Source organism: Antechinus flavipes, chromosome 1 (assembly GCF_016432865.1).
Source record: "Antechinus flavipes isolate AdamAnt ecotype Samford, QLD, Australia chromosome 1, AdamAnt_v2, whole genome shotgun sequence".
NCBI classification, from domain to species: Eukaryota; Metazoa; Chordata; class Mammalia; order Dasyuromorphia; family Dasyuridae; genus Antechinus; species Antechinus flavipes.
Window position 1 is genome coordinate 580,356,234 of NC_067398.1, and position 19,510 is coordinate 580,375,743.

Here is a 19,510-nt window from a genome sequence, read left to right on the forward strand (position 1 = left end):
GACAAATAAATATCATCAAGGATGATGTGGCATAGTAGAAAAGCCATTAGATTGATTGACAAAAGAACTGGGTTCCATTTTCAGCTTTGCTAATAACCATACATAATATCTTCAGCAACTCAGTTCATTCTTTTCCATCTAGATTTCTTTATCTGTAAAACCAGGAGTTTGAACTAGATCTGTAAAATTTTAGAGGTTCCCAGGATAGTTAAAATATGATTCATTTTATAACCAACCTTTAAAGAAAATAACTATTATAAAAGAATATTTATGGTGAACAAAAGTGCAAAGAGAATGTTTATTTAAGAATATGCCATTTTCAGGCACTTTAGCACTATTTAGTACTATGCATATTCTAATGCTCCAAGGATTCATGATTTCATTCATGTGAGTAGTCCCTATATTACGGTCCACTCCACACCTTTGTAGACTGTTGCATGTCAATAATTAATGTTCAAATTAATTATAAGTGAGCCTTATCTTAACATTAAAACAGGCTTGGCAGGCCCTCAATTTGTCATACACTGTTAACAGTAAGTTACTGTATGTACTTGAAAATAATAAGCCCATGTTTATAGATCATAGATCACAAAATGTCAGAATTGGAAAAGACTTTAGAGAGAGATCATCTGGTCCTACCAAACCTCTCAACCTGCCATAATTCACACTTTGCACTAACTGTCCACTTTAAATGAGGGATTTGGCTGAACGGTCTACACACACACGCACACGCACACACACATCAAAAAATCTAGCTAAGCACTGATATATGGACTCAAACAAATGACAAATTCTCCCCCAATTATTTAGTAAAATCTTCCCTGTAATAAGCTTTTATTAACCCAGAGCTCCTAGCCAGTCCATAAGAGAGCTGATCTAAGGAAGATTTCTCTAAAGCTGTCCTACTTTTTCAGGATACCTCATTTGTCCTGAAAAGAATTCAGCCATATTTATGTTGTCCAGTCAAAAACTTGGTAGTTTCTACTTTTAAGAGCATGTTTTTTAAACATCTCTGGTAAATGGAGATTTTGACTTTGTGCCCGGGACACCCTGAGAGCTGCTCCTACAGAAAAAACTAATAGGATAATAAATCCCAACTCTTTTTTTTTTCTCTCTAAACAAGAGTTGTTTTAGTTAAACTTACATTCACTTTTCTCTGAACACAGCCCCCACTCTCCTCAGACTATTGTATTTAATACAAGACTTTTGACTCATCCATCATTACTCACACTTTACTGATTTTACTTTAAACACTGTTAGCTAAAACGACAATTTATCAAGACTGTTTTGCCTAGCAGTTGTGGGATAATTTATTTTCATGTTGAAGGGTTTGATATTTATTAGAATGGTGCTGAGCTGCTCACTAGAGATTCAAACTCTAGAGAATGAGCCCTTAAAAATCCATGCTTTAGGGCCCACCATCTCTATCTCCTTCACTCACTCAAAAAATTTTCTCCTGAGCAATACCCTACTAAGGACTTCTCCAGGGGAGAGATTCAAGAGGTGAAACATGTAGGGGGTAGTAGCAACTATATCAATCAATCAATCAGAAGCATTTATTAATGCCTACTATATGACAAGCACTGAGCTGGCAACTGGGGATACCAAAGCAAAAATAGAAATATACTGTGTCTCAGAGGAGCTTAAAAAAAAGGGGGAGGGGTGGTCACTTTATTACCTCTTTCACCCTCTCCCTCAAAAAAAGCTCAAAAATTGCACCAATAATTAGGACATATGTAATTAGCTATGAGAATGACCAGTTCTCAAAATCATGCCACAAAAATTATTCATAAGAGAAAGGAAATAATTGATATCTAAATATACAACTAATCAAAGAAATTATTTGTCCTATAAATAGTTCCATAGGAGATCTACTCTCAAGAAAATATTATAATTATTTTTTTTTAATTAATAAGTATTTATTGTCCCTTATTCCCATTTCCAAACAACCCACTGGAAAAGGAAAAACAAAAAGAAAACTTTTGTAATAAATATGTGTAGTAAAACAAAAGAAATTCCCAAATTAGCTATATCCAAATTTGTCTCATTCAACATTTTAGTCTATCACTCTATTAGGAAATGGGTATCATGTTTCATCACTGGTCTTCTGGAATCACTGTTGGTCATCAAATTGATCAGAAGTCATATCTCTCAAAGCTACTGATTTTAACATTATCATTATCATGAAAATTATTCATTTGGTTCTGTTCACTTTTATTCTTCATCTGTTCATAGAAGTCTTTCTAGGTTTCTTTGAAACTATCCCTTTCATATTTCTTATAGTATAATCGTTTTTCATCACATTTCTGTGCTATAATTTGTTCAACCATTCTCCCATTGATGAGGATTCCTTTATTGTCTAGTTCTTTGTTAGTGGAAAAAGAGCTGCTCTAATTATTTTAGTAATTATCCTTCTATTAAAATCATATACATCCTTCCTGACCCTTTTCCATGAAATTTTCTCTGATCCCCAAGCCCCATCCACTAGGAATTGTTTCTCCTTTTAAGTTCCTGTGATACTCTGTTCTTTTTTTATAGAAATTATTATGCTCTATCTTTTATATATATTTGTATGAATGAATGAATAAATGAAAACTAATCCATTAAGCATTTATAATGTGTAAAACACTGTATTAATTATTGGGAATACATATTTGTAAACATATTTTATCTCCTTCCACTAGGATAGAAACTCAGGTTGCATGTCTTACTCATTCTTACATTCCCCACAATGTTTTGTACATTACAAGCACATAGTAAATATTAGTTGAATACTGTTACCTTTATTATTAATGATAATGAAAACTTATGTGTATAAAGGATTATGAAACACTTGTCTCATAACACTTACTTGGAAGTAAGTAGTACAAATTATATTATTCTTAATATTATGATGAAGGACCAGAGACTCAATGGATTCAAGTGACTAGGAACTGCCACAGGAAGAACCTGAATGAGTCTTTGGACGCCAAGGAAAGAAGGAAGTAAACAAGCTTTTATTTTTGTTGGTGCTCAGTCAATTTTTGAGTCTTGTCTAACACTTTATAATCAGATTTGGAGTTTTCTTGGCAAAGATACTAGAATGGTTTGCCCTTTCCTTCTCCAGCTCATTTTACATATGAGGAAACTGAGATAAACAGGGTTAAGTGACTTGACCAGGGCACACAGCTACTAAATGAGACTGAATTTGAATTCAGGAAGATGACTCTTCCAATCTCCAGACCCAGAACACCATGCTACACTGCCTTAAGCATTTATTAAGTAAATCTATATGCCAGACATTGTGCTAATGTTTTATAAATACTATCTCATTTGATCCCCACAACTACTCTGGAAATATCATTATCCACATTTTATAGTCAAGACAATTAAGTGACTTGCCTTAAATGTCTAAGGTTACATTTCTACTCAGATCTCCCTTTTTTCAAGCCTATGCATTCTCCATCGTTCTTTCCCCATCCCAATGAATCACTATCATTTCATAGTGTGGCTTTCATATGATCTTAGAGTTTAGGCAGTCCAAATCCTCTCATCTGATAAACTTGAGACCATCAGAGTGGTCTATAATAGAATCCCTACAATGGAGCCTACTACTGGCCCTCCTGAGGATTAAGCAACTTCCAAAACATATAATATATAACATGTAAAAGAATGACTAAATAACATAGTAGATAGAATGTCAGATCTGGAGTCAGGAAAACTAATTTTTCTGAGTTCAAATCCAACCTCAAACACTTACTAGTTGTGTGATCCTGGACAAATCACTTAATCCTGCATAAATTTACAGTTTTCTCATCTGTAAAATAAGCTGGAGAAGAAAAAGGCAAACCACTCCAATCTTTGCCAAGAAAACCCCAAACTCACAAAGAATTGGACATGATTGAAATGACTGAACAGCAGTAACAAATTTAACATAAGGAGAAACTTTTAACTGCACAGAAACACAGACTTTTTTAGGATATCAACCTTAGCTATAATTTAAAAACCAAAATTTATATTACTCAAAATTAAGAGAATAGAAAAAGTGAAACCATCCTCCTCTCCAAACTTTCACCTCTTCTAAACTTCCTACTACTATTGAGGTCACTACCATCAGGATTCTAAAGACAAAATGTCTGAAGGCTTCTGCTTGGAATCTGTCTTTACTTATTACAGAATGTAGAATCAAAGACTTCCAATGGTGGTCATTGAATCCCTTCACATTTCCCAGATAGAAATGTACTCAAATCTGCCTCGTCATCCTCACTGGCCATCTTCGTGTCATCTTAGACTCTTCACCTTTTCTCATCCTGTCTATACAATGTGGTGCCCAAACTTGTCGTATCTACTTTCACAATATTCCCTCTGTGTGTGTGTGCATACACATATGTCTGTCTGTATTTAGACACACACACACACACACACACACACACACACACGTGTACGCGCATTCTCCTTTCCATTCATGGCCACACGCGAATACTGGTCCTCATCCTCTCTCCTCTTTATACTTTGCAAAAACTCATTATTGGTTCCCTGCCTTGTGTCTCTCTATAATCAATCTTCAGTTTAAATGTCAAAGTGATTTTCCTACAGTGTAAACTTATTCATGGAACTATTCTACTCAATAAAGTCCAGAAGTTTACTAGAAACTTTTGTTTTTCTTTAACCATTTTTCAGCTGTATGTGGCTGATTCTTTTAGACCCTATTTGGGGTTTTCTCCAAATATTCTACAATCCATATACACGGTCCTGCTTATTTTATTTGGTTCCTGTTTCCATGTTTTTACTAGTTGTCCTCCATTCCTGCAGTGCTCTTACTCCTCATCACCATCTCGTGGCTTCTCTGTCTTCCTTCAAGAATCAAATTCTACCTTCTACAGTTCCTTTCTTCCCCTCTTCCTAGTGAATTTCCTCTAAGATTATTTCTCATTTATAATATATATGTATGTATGTATGTATATCATCACATTAAATATTGAGGGAAAAGTCTGTTTTTGCCTTTCTCTAAATGCCCAGATACTGTGCCAGTATCTAGAATGTATAAGAGTTTTTAAAAATGCTTATTTACCAACTACCTACAAGAATATTACATGTCAATAAAATATATTCCTATGCAAATACCCATAAACCAAAAGAAGGAAACATGGTAGAATAATTATATAGCATACATTAATCTTCTGTGATTTTTGCTACAATTTTGTAAGATATTTAGAAATGACAAGAATATTAGGAGGAAATAATCATGACATCTTAAATTTTATATTAAAAAAAGGAATGACATTTATCGTCAGATATCCAATATGTACTTTAGGAGAAAGAGCATTCAACAAATAGACAGGATTCTTGTTTGTGACAGATGAAATAATGATAATTAATAATTATAAACATAATTTTCTTCTATTTTGCCCTGCTTAGGAGTAAGATATTCAGTCTAGGAAAAGTAGGATAAAGCTGGTTACAAAGAACCAAACCAATAATGAATAGGAAAAAAGTTAACAGAACATTCTAGATGAACTGTATCCCATTCTGCTAGAAAGAACCTGTAAATGTTATTTCTGAGCAATTATTAAGCATGGAGATTAAAAATAGAACAATGGCACTAGAGACAAGCAGATGTTGTCCTAGTATCCAAACAAGAGAAAGACTATATTCATCCAACCACTTTGGCCTTCAACTACTAACTTAAATTCCTGGCAAAATTCTAAAACACATTATTAAAGCACTTTGAAAAAGAAACAGTGATTATTAAGGCACATCATAGATTCAAAAAGAACAAGTCATGTCAGATTAATGTCATTTCCCTTTTTGAGAGCATTATTAAAGTAACAGATCAGTAGAATGTTCAATATGTACCTGAATCTCAACCAGACATTTGACAAAAAGTCTTCCATAACATTTCTGTGGACTGAGGAAAAATGTGAGCTAGATAAAAAAGTTAAAGTAGTTCTCAAAGTGGTTTAAAGGACCATTCCCAAAGAGTATCAATACTATCTTCCACAATGTCAGTGTGGAAGAAGGAATACTTCAAAGACTAAGTGTCTTTGGCACTATTCTGTTAAACATTTTTGTCAACAACATCGGGAATCTTAACATGGGGTCTAATGAACTTTTTTTTTTAACATTTTGGTAAATTAACTTCCATATAATTGATTTCCTTTGTAAATCTAAGCATTTTAGTTTATGCTTTTAGAAGTTCTTTCCACATAACAGATACCTACTAAAAACTTTTTAAATTTGACTTGAGATGGGGTCCATAGGCTTTATCAAGCTGCCAAAAGGGTCCATGGCACATACACAAAAAACTTTAAGAATCACTAACTTAGCAGAAAGCTAGGAAACAATTTTTACAGCCAGTGTTCCTAATAAAAGTTTCATTTCTAAAATATATAAAGAATTGAGTCAAACACAAGCCATTCTCCACTTGATAAAAGAGCAATTTTCAGATGAAGAAGTTAAAGCCATCTATAATTAGTCATATGAAGAAATGCTCTAAATCATTATTGATTGGAAAATTGCAAATTAAAAGAAATCTATTACTTCACACCTATCAGATTGGCTAAGATGACAAGATAATGACAAATGTTGGAGAGGATGTTAAAAACTAGAACACTAATATATTGTTGGTGGAGTTGTAAACTGATCTAACCATTTTCTGGAGAGCTATTTAAAAACTATGCCCAAAGGGCATCTCTTTAGGTATATCTCTTCCATTTTTGTACTTAGGGATCAAACCCTAATCTTGTAAATCCACATGTAGAACTTTGCATTTATATCTATTAAATTTCACACTGTTTTGCAGTATCTATCCTTTCCAGATCTGCATAGTCAATACATTTGGCACATGTCCCAACTATGCCTTCATTTTAAGTTCCCTCAAACTTTGAAGTATGCTTTCAAGTATGCTACATTCATTCTTGATAATTCTCTTCCTGAATGCAGATGATATTTTTATTCCAAATCTATTGAAATTGTCTTAGATCAATGTATTGCTGAGAAGAGCTAAGTCTATCATACTTGAGGATTTTTAGTGAATTTTATAGTGCAATGTGAGATATAACAAGGCAGGCAAAATAACAACAACAACTAACAAAGTCTTTAGCTGCCTTAGTAGTCATAAGGTTCATGGCAAGAGACACTATTTGCTGACTGTACTCTTCCTTAATTAGACCATTCTGACGTCCCATATTCAGTTCATTTTAAGAAGGTAATAGGAAGCTATGTCCCAAGAATAGTGATTAGGATAATGTTGGGAAGCAAAACTATGCCAGATAAGAACTGGAACACTAAGGCTTACATTGACCCAATGTATAAAAAAAATTCCTATCAACTTGAGCTGTCCAAAGGTAAGATGTATTGTCTTAGAAGATAATAAATTCCCCATAAATAAATAGTATTCAAACACTAACTGAATACTGACTTGTCAGATTTGCTCACTCCATAAAGTTTTCACCCATAACATTCAACCAGTTCCAGAAAACAAATCCTGAAAGCCTTAACTTTTTTCAGACCCAGAAGTATTGCCCTGAGGTCCAAGTTGCCCAGCACATCTAGGCCAGGGCTTCCACCAAACTTCTTTTCACTTCCTGGACTTCTTACCAATATCTTTTTTTCATATATACACACTCATTTCCAGTTCTAGAAGCATAACAAATTAACTCTATCATTGCTTTTGGAAAAGAGGAAATAGATCCCCTGTGCAGAAATATGTTGGAATGTTTTAACAGTTAATTTTGGATAAGGGGGAAATAGGAAAATGTACATGAAATATACTTTTAATCTGAATTATTAACATTTTCTCTACCACTTTAAGTGATAGACAATCACTTAAGTTTAGACAATCAACAAAACAATAAGTCAAGCTCCAGTTTATATTTTGCCAATTTTTAAAGCTATAAATGCTGACAATGAAATTTTAACTTTTGACTTGCTGTCACATATCCTTGCTACCAAGACTCACTTCACTATCACTGTCATTTTATTTGTTTATTTTTAATACATGAAATGAGACAAATCCTTAATATAGTATAATAAAAAACAAAAAGATGATTGCTCATGAAACTGCAAATATATTATCTACAACTAGCTATTCCTTTTAAATACATAATAAAATTGTCATGTAATTTTTTTTTATTTTGTTCTTCCCTTCTCCCACCCTAAGAGAAGACTACCACTAGATTCAAATATGAATATATTTAAAATTATTCTACACATACTTCTGTTTATCAGTTCTTTCTTTGGATTCAGTTAATATCTTTCTTCATATTTTTTAATTGTTCATTTGGCTATTTTAAATAATTCAAAATCACTCTTATCATTCTTAATACACTCAAAAATACACTCAAAATTCACTCTTAATCATTCACTCAAATCATTCTTAAAACAATATTGCTATTACTGTGTAAAATGTTCACTTGGTTCAAAACCATAATATTCTCTTCCTGGCCACCACTCCTCTATGTGTGTTGATTCCCCTACTAAAAAAAAATTCTTTGAAAGAAGAGCCTATCTTTACTTTTTTATTTGTGACTCCAGCGCTTGGTACATAATAAACATATAATGATATTATTATTATTTGTATTATAGAGGATATTGTTGCTTAGATATGAATTAAAAGAAATTACCTTTCATACTCCCAATTACAATGTTTTATGATTCTGTAATATCTCAAGTTCATTCCCACTATTAAAGTCCTCCCTAGATGATTCATCAGGGTATAAATTTGACCCTAAGTTCTCAAAGTTCTCAAAGTACCACAAGGTTCAGCAGGCCTTATACAGTGGGAAAGACTCCTTGTATGAATCTGGCAATGCACTGTATGATTATTGTCTATGGAAGACCTTGGCTAAATTAGAACAATCCATCAACACTTTGGCTGCTGGTTGATGGATTGTTTTTAGTCTGAGCAACAGATGATGAAGTAGAGAAGTAGCAGTCAGTATTAGAGGAAAGATGGAAAGATGACTTATATTTATGAATTCTCTTTAGATATCTCTTTGATAGTTAATGAATAGGTTCCCATTGAATCAGGGAAAATTAATAAACAGAGCATAGATCAGCTTTCTGTGTGACCTGAAAAGCAACAAAGGTCCAAATCAACTTACCACAGTTTATAAAATGCCAACTAGGATCACTTTTCAGATTAAGACATTACCTCAGGATGCCCTTCTGTTTTTTTATTATTTTTTAAAATAACTTTTTATTGACAGATAATTTTTTACAACATGCAAGGGTAATTTTTTACAACATTATCCCTTGCACTCACTTCTGTTCCGATTTTTCCCTCTCTCCACCCCCTCCCCCAGATGGCAAGCAGCCTTTACATGTTAAATAGGTTACAGTATATCCTAGATACAATATATGTGTGCAGAACCAAACAGTTCTCTTGTTGCACAGGGAGAATTGGATTCAGAAGATATAAATAACCTGAGAAGAAAAACAAAAATGCAAGCAGTTTACATTCATTTCCCAGTGTTCTTTCTTTGTGTGTAGCTGCTTCTGTCCATCCTTGATCAATTGAAACTGAGTTAGTTCTCTTTGTTGAAGAAATCCACTTCCATCAGAATACATCCTCCTACAGTATCGTTGTTGAGGTATATAATGATCTCCTGGTTCTGCTCATTTCACTTAGCATCAGTTTATGTAAGTCTCGCCAATCCTCTCTGTATTCATCCTGCTGGTCATTTCTTACAGAACCATAATATTCCATGACATTCATATACCATAATTTACTCAACCATTCTCCAATTGATGGGCATCCATTCATTTTCCAGCTTCTAGCCACTACAAACAGGGCTGCCACAAACATTTTGGCACATACAGGTCCCTTTCCTTTCTTTAGTATCATTTTGGGGTATAAGCCCAGTAAGAAACACTGCTGAATCAAAGATATGCACTGTTTGATAACTTTTTGGGCATAGTTCCAAATTGCTCTCTAAAATGGCTGAATGTGTTCACAATTCCACCAACAATGTATCAGTGTCCTTGTTTTCCCATATCCCCTCCAACATTCTTACATTATCTTTCCCTGTTATTCTAGCCAATCTGACAGATATGTAGTGGTATCTCAGAGTTGTCTTAATTTCTCTGATTAATAATGATTTGGAGCATATTTTCATATGGCTAGAAATAGTTTTAATTTCTTCGTCTGAGAATTGTCTGTTCATATCCTTTGACCATTTATCAACTGGAGAATGGGTTGATTTTTTTATAAATTAGAGTCAATTCTCTATATATATTGGAGTAAGGCCTTTATCAGAACCTTTGACTGTAAAAATGTTTTCCCAGTTTATTGTTTCCCTTCTAATCTTGTCTGAATTAGTTTTGTTTGTACAAAAACTTTTCAATTTGATATAACCAAAATTTTCTATTTTGTAGTCAATAGTGATCTCTAGTTCTTCTTTGGTCATGAACTCCTTCCTCTTTCACAGGTCTGAGAGGTAAACTATCCTATCTCTTCCAATTTATTTATAATCTCATTCTTTATGCCTAGGTAATAAACCCATTTTGACCTTATCTTGGTGTACGGTGTTAAGTATGGGTCAATGTCTAGTTTCTGCTATACTAATTTTCAATTTTCCCAGCAAATTTTGTCAAATAATGCATTCTTATCCCAAAAACTGGGGTCTTTGGGTTTGTCAAACACAAGATTATTAAAGTTATTGGCTGTTTTGTCCTTTGAGCTTAACCTATTCCATTGATCAACTAGTTTATTTCTCAGCCAATACCAGATGGTTTTAGTAACCCCTGCTTTATAATATAATTTTAGATCTGGTACAGCTAGACCACCTTCATTTGATTTTTTTTTTCATTAATTCCCTTGAAATTCTCGACCTTTTGTTTTTTCATATGACCTTTGTTGTTATTTTTTCTAGGTCATCAAATTAGTTTTGGGGGAGTCTGATTGGTATAGTGCTAAATAAATAGATTAGTTTAGGTAGTATTGTCATTTTTATTATATTTGCTCACCCAATCCAAGAGCATTTAATATTTTTTCCAGTTGGTTAGATCAGACTTAATTTGTGTGGAAAGTGTTTTGTAGTTTTGCTCATAAAGTTTCTGATTTTACCTTGGCAGATAGATTCCTAAATATTTTATACAATCAGTAGTTACTTTAAATGGAATTTCTCTTTGTAATTCTAACTATTGGGTTTTGTTAGTGATATATAAGAACGCTGATGACTTATGTGGGTTTATTTTGTATCCTGCAACTTTGCTAAAGGTATGGATTGTTTCTAATAAGTTTTTAGTAGAATCTCTGGGGTTCTCTAAGTATACCATCATATCATCAGCAAAGAGTGATAATTTGGTATCCTCTTTGCCTATTCTTATTCCTTTAATCTCTTTCTCAACTCGTATTGCCAAAGCTAGCATTTCTAATACAATATTAAATAGTAACGGTGATAGTGGGCAACTTTGTTTCACTCCTGATCTTATTGGCAATGGTTGCAGTTTGTCCCTGTTACATAAGATACTTACTGATGGTTTTAAATAGATGCTACTGATTATTTAAGGAAAAGTCCATTTATTCCTATGCTCTCAAGTGATTTTAATAGCAATGGCTGTTGGATTTTATCAAATGCTTTTTCTGCATCTATTGAGATGATCATATGGTTTTTGATAATTTGGTTATTAATATGGCCAATTATACTGATAGTTTTCCTAATATTGAACCAGCCCTGCATTCCTGGTATAAATCCTACTTGATCGTGGTGTGTTATCCTGGGGATGATTTTTTTGTAGTCTTTTTGCTAATATTTTATTTAAGATTTTAGCATCAATATTCATTAGGGAGATTGGTCTATAATTTTATTTCTCTGTTTTCTATTTGGTTTAGGTATCAGTACCATGTCTGTGTCATAAAAGGAATTTGGTAGGACTCCTTCATTCCCTATTTTTTCAAATAGTTTATAAAGCATTGGGGCTAATTGTTCTTTGAATGTTTGGTAAAATTCACATGTAAATCCATCTGGTCCCGGGGATTTTTTTTTTAGGGAGTTGATTAATAGCTTGTTCTATTTCTTTTTCTGAAATGGGACTATTTAGTAATTTTTATTTAAAATTTTTATATTTATTTTTATATTTATATTTAAAATATTTAGTAAGTAATTTACTTCCTTCTCTGATAATCTGGGAAGCCTATATTTTTGGAGGTAGTCATCCATTTCGCTTAGGTTATCAAATTTATTGACATAAAGTTGGGCAAAGTAACCCCTTATTATTTCTTTAATTTCTCTTCATTGATGGAAAGTTCTCCCTTTTCATTTTTAAGACTACTAATTTGATTTTCCTCTCTCCTTTTTCTAATCAGATTTACCAAAGATTTATCAATTTTATTGTTTTTTTCATAAAACCAACTCTGTTTTATTTATTAGTTCAATAGTTTTTTTTTTTTACTTTCTATATAATTAATTTCTCCTTTTAATTTTAGAATTTCAAGTTTAGTAATTGATTGGGGTTTTTAATTTGGTCTTTTTCTAGCTTTTTAAGTTGCAAGCCCAATTCATTGATCTTCTCTTTCTCTATTTTATTCAACTAAGCCTCTAAAGATATAAAATTTCCCCTTATTACTGCTTTGGCTGCAACCCACAAATTTTGGTATAATATCTCACCGTTGTCATTATCTTGTGTGAAATTGTTAATTGGGTCTATAATTTGCTGTTTCACCCAATCATTCTTTAAGATGAGATTATTTAGTTTCCAATTACTTTTTGGTCTATTTACACCTAACTTTTTGTTGAATGTAGTTTTTATTGCATTGTGATCTGAAAAGAAAGCATTTACTATTTCTGCCTTCCTGCATTTAATTTTGAGGTCTTTATGTCCTAATATATGGTCAGTTTTTGTGTAGATTCCATGAACTGCTGAGAAGAAAGTATACTCCTTTCTGTCACCATTCAGTTTTCTCCAGAGATCTATCATACCTAATTTTTCTAATATTCTATTTACCTCTTTAATTTCTTTCTTATTTGTTTTGTGGTTTGATTTATCTAAATCTGAGAGTGCAAGATTGAGATCTCCCGCTATTATAATTTTGCTGTCTATTTCTTCTCGCAACTCTCTTAACTTCTTCTTTAGGAAGTTAGATGCTATACCACTTGGTACATATATGTTTAATACTGATATTGCTTCATTGTCTATGTTACCCTTTAGCAAGATATAATGCCCTTCCTTATCTCTTTTAATTAGATCAATTTTTGCTTTTGCTTGATCTGGGATAAAGATGGCTACCCCTGCTTTTTTGACTTTACCTGAAGCATAATAGATTCTGCTCCAGCCTTTTACCTTTACTCTGTATGTATCTCCCTGTTTTAAATGTGTTTCCTGTAAACAACATATTGTAGGGTTCTGACTTTGGATCCAGTTTGCTATCTGCCCCCTCTTTATGGGAGAGTTCATCCCATTCACATTTACAGTTAAAATGACTAATTCTGTATTTCCTGCCATCCTAATATCCCCAGATTATGCTTTTCTTTTTCTTGCCCTCCTTCCCCCCTTCCCTAGTATTAAACTTATTGGTCCCACTTGCGTCATGCAGCTCTCCCTCTTTAGTATTCCTCCTTCCTCCCTTTGAATCCCTTCCCTTTTCTTGTACCCTTCCCTTATTACTCTTTTTTCTTTTCCCTTTTCCTCTCCCACTTTTTAATGAGATGAGAGAAGATTCTCTGTAAAACAAATATGTTAATTATTTCCTCTTTAAGCCAACTCTGATGAGAATAGGATTCACACAATGTTCCTCCCCCTCTCTAAGTTCCCTCAGATATGATAGCTTTCCTTTGCCTCATCGTCATATGTAGTTTCCCTCTTTTTATTTCCCCTTTTCCCTTTTTCTGACACTATCCCCTTTCCATTTCTACTTCCCTTTTTTATGTTATATCAGTAAAATCAAATTATACATATGTTTTTTATGTATATCCACAACAGAAATACAGTTCTCAAGAGTTCCTTTTACCTTTTTCTGCTTCTCTTGAGTCCTGTTGTTGGAGATCAAATTTTTGTTTAAGTCTGTTTTTTTCCTTAGAAACAAATGGAATTCTTCTGTTTCATTAAATGTCCATCTTTTTCCATGGAAAAAAATGCTCAGCTTAGCTGGGTAGTTTATTCTTGGCTGCATTCCAAGTTCTTTTCCCTTTCAGAATATCAGATTCCAGGCCCTTCTATCCTTTAATATTGGGGCAACCAGATTTTGCGTGACCCTTATTGTGACATTTCAGTATTTGAACTGTTTTTTCCTGGCTGCTTATAAATTTTTTTCTTTGGTCTGAAAATTCTGAAGTTTGGCCACAATATTCCTCGGAGTCTTTATCTTAGGGTCTTTTTCAGAAGGTGTTCAATGAATTCTTTCAACGCCTATTTTACTTTCCAGTTCTATTACTTCTGGGCAGTTCTTTTTGATGATTTCCTGTAAAATAGTATCTAGGGGTTTTTTTTCATCATAATTTTTGGGTATTCCAATGATCCTCAGGTTATCTCTTCTAGATCTATTTTCCAGGTCTGTTGTTTTTCCAAGTAAATATTTGACATTTTTTTTCCAATCTTTCATTTTTTGGTTTTGCTTGATTGATTCTTGATGTCTCAATGAATCAGTCATTTCTATTTGTTCAGTTCTGATTTTTAGTGAGTTATTTTCTTCATTAGCTTTTTTTTACTTCTTTTTGTATATGTCCAATTGAGTTTTTAAATGAGTTGTTTTCCTCTATGGAATTTTTTTCCATTTCACTAATTTTTTTTTTTTTTTTAGTGAGTTATTTTCTTTTTCCAATTCACAAATTCTGTTTCCCTGCACTTCTTGGGAGTTTTTTTTACCTTTTCCAATTCACATTTCAGGAAGTTGTTTTCTTTTTCCACTTTATCAAATTTTTTTCTTTCAGTGAGTTATATGCCTTTTCTGTACTCTCTTGCATAGCTTCTCTTTCCTTTCTCCATTTTTCTTCTAGTTCTTTTTTAAGGTTTTTAATAGTCTCTTCTAGAAGAGCCTTTTGTATTGGGGACCAATAATTGTCTGGAGACTGTCTGCTATTAGTATCTTCAGGGTTGAAAAGCTGCTCTCTTTCTGTATAGAAACTATCAATCGTCCTTTTGATTTTTTTACTCATTTTGTTAAAGCCTGTAGGGTCTGTCTTCAGAGCCAGGGGTTACCAGCTTCCTCTGCAGAGCAGTGAAAGGTGTATGGACAGGAAGCTGTCTTGCCAGCCGGTTACAAAAAGCAGTGAGGTACTGGAGTGCTCTGGGAAAGAGTTTCCCACTCCAGAGTAACTCAGGCCTGCAGAGTGGAGCTGGGAAAGTGCCCTGCAAAGAATCCCCCACCACCACCACCACCACTGTGTGAGATAACAATGGCCCTGGGGCTAGATGCTGAGCAGTGAGAGTTTCACTACCCCAAGCCAAATCCTGCCCTGGGGCTGTGGGTATTAGCAGTTGAGCAGTGAATGGATTTGCAGGAACAGGAAGTGTCTGCCTGGGAAGCACAGTCTGCTGGGGAAGTTCTATTGCTCCAGGCCAAGCCCGCCACTGTGCTGATTAGAGGCTGCCCAGGCTGTGCCCCGCTGATGGCAAAAGCCCTGAATTGCAGGATGTGGCTGCAGGGCTACGTTACAGTCAACCTGAGTCACTTCTGGGTTTGAGTGGTTACAGCCAGATCTCGTTAGGTTCTGGCATTTTTTAGACTACCCTCTGTTTTAGGCTTTAATTTCTCTGCTGGTTTACTGCTTTGTGGTCAAGGCAGAACAGTTAGCCTATAGCAGGGTCGCCTCTATAACTTCTCTAGCCACAGAGATCACCCCCGTCCCTGGTCTGCTCAGGACACTTGTCGCTGCCTGTGCAGGGCTGTTCCTAGCCCCTCAGCACAAACCTTTCCTGGTGATCTTCCAGATTGACATTGCCTGGTAAATTGTAGTGCTTCCGATCTTCATGAATTTAAGCAGTGAAGAGCTATTTTTGAGGCTGAATTAAATAGTTGGTTATGGGGGGAATGAGAGGAGCTTAGAAAGTTACGTGTGACTTCTCTGCCATCTTGGCTCCACCTCCCATGGTACCCTTCTTGAAAATTGCCACATTAGAAGGGTAGCACAGGAAGCAATTCCCAAGTATGGTTTATTTCATTAGAAGAACTTTGTTAATGAGATAATTCAGACCAATTCCAAAAGACTTGTCATGGGGAACTAAATGTGGACACAGTACAGTATTTTCATCTTTTGTGAAGAATTGTCATTGCTGTTTGCTTGCTTATATTTTTTCTCTCATTTCCCTCCTTTCTATTTGATTTTCCTTATACAACATGATAAATATGGAAATATGATTAGAATTGTACATGTTTAACCTATATTGAATTACTTGCTATCTAAGGGAGGGGGGAGAAAGGAAGGGAAAAAATATGGAACACAACGTTTTGCCAGGATGAATGTTGAAAATTATCTTTGAATGTATTTTGAAAAATAAAAAGCTATTATATAAGAAAGAACTTTATTGTTCTTGTTGAGTTGTTTCAGTCATGTGTGACTCTTCATAATTCGATTTGAAATTTTCTTGGCAAAGATATAGGAGAGGTTTGCCAATTCATCCTCCTGTTCATTTGACAGATAAGGAAACTGAGGCAAACAGAGTTAAGAGATTTGCCCAAAGCCACATAGCTAATCTGAGTTCTGATTTTAATTCATGAAGATGAGTTCCAAAGTCACTGCTCTATTCACTATACCACCTTGCTGCTGCATCAGAAGAGCTGCCAAAACAAAACAAAAAAAACAAACAAACACAAAAAACCCTGCCTTCATCAAATTAACAAATTAAGAAGTGGGACCATTTTGTTTCTGTCTGTGCATCTAACAGAGAGCCTTGAATACTGGATTTAAGGAAAGACTTATGATTTCATTAGTATAGGAAATTCACTCTGAGAAATCTCCCTTTATCAATGCAAACTGGCATGTTCTCTGCAACTTGTAGTCTTAGAATGTTACCTGGGGTGGGAGGGGGGAGGGGCAGCTAGATGGTGCAGTGGAGAGAGCACCAGCACTAAAGTCAGGACTTGAGTTCAAATCTAGTCCCAGATACTTAACACTTAACACTTCCTAGCTGTGTGACCCTGGGCAAGGAAGTTAATCCCAATTGCCTCAGCCAAAAAAAAAGAAAAAGAAAAAAAGAAAAAGAAAATAAAAAATAATATTACCTGTGGGTAATTGAGAAATTATTTGACTGTCCCAGGGTTAACAGTCAATGGTGGAATTTCGACTCAGACCCTCTTGGCTCTGAAGACAGCTCTTTATCCACTCCACTATGCTATTCTTCACATCTTTCATCTTAGTATTAGTTTAATAAATATTTGCCAAATTAAATTGAATTGTCTGACTGAGAAAAATGGTCAGGAAAGAAATTATTTAGGGTCCCTGTGGACTTCTTTTGAGGCCTGTCTAGTATATTATAGGAATTTAGGGGTATTCAGGGAGAACTACTTTTCAAAGATGACCCATCTTTGGTGTCCAATTGTTACCCAACCCTCATCTGTGGCTCCAAGAAATGAAAGAAAATGAAAAAATACAGTCCTGAACTCTAGTAAACCATCTCAGCGGACAGTCTAAACCAGTTGAGAGTAACTGACAGGCTTTAAACTTGTCAGTGAGTTAGAGTGTACCCCAAGCATATATATAAATATTCCCTAGACATACCCCCAAAAATAGAATGTAAGTTTTATTTCTGTTTCATTTGTGTCTTTGTATCCCCAAGGTCTATCACAGTGTCTGGCATATAGTAGGCATAAAATAAATACTCATTGAGTGAATGAATAGATGGATGGAAGAACCTAACCTAGAAAACCAATAACCTTTCTCCCTTGCCATTCTTATTAAGTATTCTGTGCCATTTTTATTGCTAATATATTACTGCTAATAAATTTGTTATATATTATTGCTAATCTATATGGATAATTAAAGCATCCCTCCACATATTAAACTGCTCAAAAACAAATACTCAGAGGAATGATTCTTTTGCTGCAAGAATTGCCAGCAATGCCTGTGACCTTCAGTGATTAAAGATTGGCAGTTGTCTCAACCCAAGGGAGCAAATGTATCCAGGTTCTATTGCGTTTCAATAAGCCTACAAAGAAGTGTAAATATGGATACACACAAACTGGCCAGACATCAGTTCATCAAGGCCAGATGTCTTTAGTACTTGCCTTTCCAAACAATCACTGAGACTTAAAAAATTTTAAGACCTATATTACATTGGATAGACATACACACATATACATATGTATATGTATTGTATATATTACATAATGTATGTATAATATATAAATACGTATATGTATGTGTGTACCAATATACACATGTATATACATACATATATACATATCAATTATGTGTACATATGTCTATATAATACATATAATGTTCAATAATGATAACATTCATAATTTCCCTGAGACACTTAAGAAAGTCTTCTGAACTTGATATTAAGTTATATTCAGTGTAATTTTAGTAATTTTATTGTACTACAGCTCTTTGAAAATAACATAATTCCCATTGACCAGAATAAAAATATCCTAGTTCCCAGATGTTACATATGAGAGGTCATTCTACCTAGTAATTTGCTTCAGCCATCTGTATTAGGGATACTAATTGTATGTAGCTTAATGACACTAAAATACAAGAAGGAAATCCCAAGTGCCCTAGATTATGTTTACTGAATAGTTGAACTACACCTGTTAGAAAAAACATTCTCATTATGAAAAATTCAAATACTTCAGTTTCTAAATTAACCAGGTAGATTCATGGACTTGAAAGAGTGCATCCAGTATAATATGTATATATAAATATACATGGTACATATAAACACATGTGTATATGAGTATGTATTCACATGTGTATATATATATATATATATATATATATATATATATATATATATATATATATATCCATATACTATGTAGGTATATACATGTGTTAATATGAATACATGTGTGTATATATACATACTTATAAAAAGGTTCCATATAGATGCATGCTTATATGTGTATAGATATAGATATATACACATATACATAATACATCCATGTGTGTATATTTGAAAATGGGCAAAACCAGGTTAAAAGGAACTAACAGACCTCAAATACATCATTAGGAAAGTATCTACCCCAAGCATGTGAAGAATTCCCTGGAAAGATGGACAGATAAGAACTATTTGTTCCATTGGTCAAGAAGGAAATTGAAGCAGGCATTATGGAATGGTCAGAAGCCAAGGTCATCCTCCATACAGACTATCTCCAGTCATCTTCACTTTTTTCTTGCAACTGATCTTCAATGAGTCTGTAAAAGAGATTGAGGTTGACGACTTTGCACAACTTTGCCCCGCTGAAATCCAATTCACATGCAAGACAAACATCACCCTGTGATATCATGATCCTCTTAAAAAACAAAAATGAAATACATATAAATATACATGTATCATACACATATACATATAAACACAGACAAATAATACATATTTATATATTTATATGAATATATCTATATGTGTGCATAATAATACAAATATACAA